We start from the raw sequence: 5,051 nt of genomic DNA on the forward strand, positions 1-5,051 counted from the left end.
TTAAAAACATTTAAAGAGTTTTTAAATGACTAGAAGCTTCATCAACAGAAGTGATTTTTAAAGATTCCACTGAGGGCCTTCCGGGTAAAGACAGTACTTCCAGGCAGCCATCTACTTCTGCTCCTTCTCACAACCCTACGAAAGCAACAGCAAAGGGGTTGTCATAAAGGCATAAACTCACCAATATGGAGAGAGATGATAGAAGTAAGATTTTGAAGCTACGAAACAGATGGGGTGACACATGGCTTAGCAAAGCCCCCAAAATAGAATCAGAAGTCAGCAGCCCAGATAGCTGACATTCGCCCTGATTTCCACTGCAGGATCTCCGATGGGCTCAGGTGGTGGTGGCCTCTGGCACCTGTGGAGGTAGGGAAGTGGAGTGAGAAGGGCTGGAAATAGGACAGCTGGTTCGGAGTCTATTGAGTAACTGGACCCCAGGTCTCCTCCCTACTCCATAACTGGGCCATCGGGAAGACCTTGGGAGACCACGGGGGTTTATTCATGGGAAAGATGAGCATACATGCCACCAGGGATAATTGCAAGTGGGGCCTACAGGACTGAAAACAGATCCTGAGACACCTTGGCCTCTTCTCCCAATCAGCAACTGGCAGCCTTGTTTGTATGAAAGGAGATCAGAAAAGTTTTCTTTAAGGAATTTGACCAGCCCAATAAACCAGAACTAAATAGACTGGCAGTAGAGGTCCGCGACTACCCCGTTGCGAGTGTTCCCTTTCCCCTCCCGCTCAGAGCCAGCAAGCAGCTTTTTAGTTCCTTGCTCTTGAGGAAATGAAAACAACCAGACATCCGAGGGAAGTCTCCAATATGGAGGATAGAAACCAAAGAAATAAGCAGAAAAAAGGAACTCAGAGGAAATAGACCATGTGAGAGAAAACACACTTTTTTAAAGGAATGCTGCCATTAATATTCTGAGGTAAGAAAAGATATCACCAATGAAACAAGGGTAGGATACTACTTTAGAAGGGTGCAGAGGTCCCTTGAAGGAAAAAGAAAATCTCTTAAAACTAAAAACATGATAGCAAAACTAAAAACTCAATAAAAGGGTTGAAAGAAAAAATTAAGGAAATTTTCCAATAAACAAGGTAAAAGACAGGCAGATGAAAAATGGTAAACGTGGACAGAAACATTGGCAGTCCAGCCAGAAGTACTAAAATCCAAATAATAGGAATCCAGAACTAGAGAACAAAGAAAATGTAGAGGAGAGTGTTCAAAACAAAAAATCAATAAAGTTTCTCAGAACTGAAGCACGTGAGTCTACGGGTTAAAAGAATCCACTGAGAGCACGGTACAATGGATAAAAACAGGCGCACACCAAGACACGTGGGAGGGTTGATTTTATGTGTCCACTTGGCTAGGCAGCAGGATGCCTAAGTGTGGAGTCCTTATTTTATACGCCTGGCTTCCTAAACTTTGCAACCATTTTATTTTATTTTTATATTATTACATTCTGGGATAAATGTGGTTTTTATTCCAACTAAGATGTTAGTGTTATACTGGGGGAAAAAGGTATATTTTTTTTAAAGAGTCATCAAAATAAAACTGAAGTATGGAAACAATAAAATGATTATTATACTTCCTCTTAAAAACAGCTGGTTATCACATTTTTAAAAACCACAAGCCCATTGGCCGTGTCAAAATACACAGACCTTTGGCATTTATTGTACTAAGCAGGACCTCTTGTACCGTATAGTACCTATGAGCAGGTGACATCGATTTATATAATCCTGCGAGTGTTCTCTGTACATGTGTTAAGCATCAAGGTGAAGTGCTATGACTATCAAAGATAGTCACATGAGGAGCCATTAGCAGCTGGAACCAGAAAAAGAACTGTGACATTCACTCTCATTTTGCATACAAGCTCGTCGAAATTTCAGCAAGGACCTTTCTCACGCGTAGGTTATGCTACCGCTAGATGGCAGCACAGTGGTGGTCTTTAAACTTGAGTCAAGTCAGAGCCAGGAAACTGGCTTGAGGAGGCCCCATGAGCCTGGTGGAAACTTAAAACTGGGACTCACTCACATTGCCTACACCCATCCATCCATCCATCCATCCATTCATCCATCCATTCAACAAATACACATTGCCTTTAAAAAGAACTCTTAATAATGATACCGTTGAATTTAAAACAATAGTCCCCAAACCATATTTTAAAATAACTGAAGGACATTAGACAGGAAAGAAACGGATTGAAGAACGTTGCTCCTGCATGATTGGTGTAGACGGAGAAGTCCAAAAGTCGGTGCTGTGTATCGTTATTTTATTTATTTCTTGTGAAAGAGAACTTTTTAATCACTTTTATATACAGAAAGTTCAACAGCATCCACTTAGCCCAGTTTGGTGGCCAGTTCTTTAGCCTTTTTGCCTTTTTCAGCGTGGTGACGCAAGCCACCAACTTAAGACCCAGGATCTTGCCTCCTCAGTGATGGCGGATCTCATCCTATCTGTCTTTGTTACTGGTCCTGATAGTTTCCACCAGCTTAGCCAGAGTTCCTTTGTCTTCCGAGTGAACCTGTGTAAAGGCCAGAGTGGTGCAGGTCTTCCTGTGGACCAGACGCCCCAACCTTGCCTTAGGAAACCCCCACCTTACAACACAGGGCAGGCAAGAAGACAACCCGCTCAATGGGATCCACGTCACATGCAATCACTACCAGCTGAGGCTTCTTGTTTTCAACCGAGGTGGTGACATAGTGACCCCCGCTTGAAGGACAGGCAGCCTCTTAGTGGGCATATCTGCTTTGCCAACAGCTTTCTGCTCAGCCCGGGCCAACAATCTCTGCTTCCTCTCTGTCTCTGGTCTCTCTCTGCGGGCCAGCGTGAGCAGTTGAGTAGCTGTCCGGCGGTCCAAGGCCTGGGCGAGCTGCTTAATCACAGGAGGCACTTCTAGACGTTTATAGAGAATAGCCCTTTGCCGCTGCAGCTGGGTGAAGCGGGACCATTTGACAAAGTGGGTGAGGTCCCTTCGGGACTGCATGTCCTGTCCGATGCCAAAATTCTTGCGCCTTTTCTCCAATAGAGGATTGACCACCTTTCTCGACCTCCTGCTTCTTCCAGACAGCAGGAGCCCAGGCTGCCTCCTTCCCCTTCGCCTTCTTTCCTTTCGGCGTCTCGGAAGGCTGGAGGGGAGAGCAGCACTGCATGTTTTTAAACACAAGGAACCAAGCATTAGGCTTGACTTAACGAGGGAGGCTTGGGAGCTATTTCTTGAGATCAGAAATCCCAAATAATCCAAGGTCAAAGCTTTCGAACGGGAAGAAGTAGAGAGTCCCAGAGTGGGGAATAAGGTGGTGTTGCTGAGTTCTGGCGGCTGTTCCTTATGGATCCGGCAGTTTGGGAGAACCGTTTCACAAATACCTGCTACAGAGGCGGTTTGATACCCGGCATATCGATTTTTAACTGCTATAATTTTCCTTCCACACCATCAGAGAAAAGCACTTCGTTTCTTTGCTTACACATCTGCTTCTTGTGTACGTCCTTCCTGCTTTGTTTTTCTTGGCCTAAATTTCATCTCCATCTGCCAGGAGTTTTACCTTTACCACTAAGAGATCTCGGTATGACTGCTCCAACACTAAGGAGAGAAGTGGGTTAGTCTCCCAATCCAACTTCTTTAGTTCAAACTGCCTTCTCAAACACACACAAAATCCTCTAACGGTCGAAAGTGTGATTTTATTCTTCCTACTATATAGAGAGAACAACACGGAGAATAGCTTTGTCCTCTAAAGCAATGACTTTTAAACCTTTTGGAATCTGACCTTCGATCAGAAATACATTTTACTTCACAGCTGTGCCAGCTCTGGGACTATCTGCTGTCAAATCCATTCCTGGCTCTTCTCTTCTTCCGCCATGTTTCAAGGATGCTGATCCCCAGAGCTGTATTTCCAAGGCTCCCAGGTCATGTTAACTGACTTCTGGCTGGGTGCCACTCGCGTGTAGCTCTCACACTGGAGGGCGAGGGGACTGGGAAGGTGAGGACGATTCCCTCCATCTCTCTCTGCCTTGAGTGCATCTTTGACAGTGGCTGGGTCTTCCCTCTGGCTCCAGCTCCAGCCAGAATGTCCTCCTGCGATTTCAGTTTCTGCTGGATGACCCCAGCTCTGGGACCCAGCAACACTGTCACCTCCCTTTGTCCCTCCATTCGAAAGGGATTAGTGGTTTCTGCCATTGCTGACCTCTGGGTTGTCTCATCTTCCCCTAATGGGCTTCTCAGCTTTTTCATTATTTGTGTAACCAGCTTCCAGTTAAATTCCCTCCATTAAAAAACACACTGACCATGGTTTCCATTTTCCTGATATTTCATTATAGCACATACATATGCATGAAACAGAAGCAAATGCTTCATAACAATACTCCTTTCACTGCGTGCAATGACTCTGATATTTCCTATTCTATTTCACCTTTTTTTTTTTTTTTTAAGTAGGCTCCATGCCCAGTGTGGAGCCCAGTATGGGGCTTGGACTCATGACCCTGAGATCAAGACCTGAGCTGAGATCAAGAGTCAGATACTTAACCCCACCGAGCCACCCAGGTGTCCCTATTCTATTTCACTTTTTAAAATGCCATCACAACCCTCTAAATTGAATTCACCACTCGCTGATGGGTTGTATCTTGCTAATGGAGATTTGAAAAGCATTGCTTTAGAGACTGTATTTATTTTTATTTTTTTTAAAGTCTGGTTTACTGACTCATAATTTATGCACAGTAAATTCACCTTTTTAGGTGCACATCATAAGAAGTTTGAAAATTATATACAGAATATTTCCATCACCTCTAAAACTTCCCTTGTTCTCTTTTGTAGTTAACCCCTCTCTCCATCCCTAGCCCCTAGTAACCACCAATGTATTTTTTTTTTGTTCTTGTAGTTTTATCTTTTCTGGAATGTCATATAAATAAAATCCTGCAGTACAGAGTCTCCTGAATCTGGTTTCTTCCACTTAGCACAATGCTTTTTAGATTCATTTGTGTTGTTGCGTGTATAGGTAGTTCATTTCTTTTTATTGCTGAATGATATTCTATTATCACATTAAAGCTTAGAGAAT

The 5,051-nt window shown here is 43.7% G+C and overlaps 1 pseudogene; it reads right to left on the reverse strand.

Moving 5' to 3' along the window:
• Positions 1 to 2,342: 2,342 nt before the first annotated feature.
• Positions 2,343 to 3,155, reverse strand: LOC113253183 (60S ribosomal protein L7a-like; annotated as a pseudogene).
• Between the last annotated feature and the right edge of the window lie 1,896 nt (positions 3,156 to 5,051).

The sequence above is a fragment of the Ursus arctos genome, unplaced genomic scaffold (assembly GCF_023065955.2).
Source record: "Ursus arctos isolate Adak ecotype North America unplaced genomic scaffold, UrsArc2.0 scaffold_17, whole genome shotgun sequence".
Taxonomy (NCBI): Eukaryota; Metazoa; Chordata; class Mammalia; order Carnivora; family Ursidae; genus Ursus; species Ursus arctos.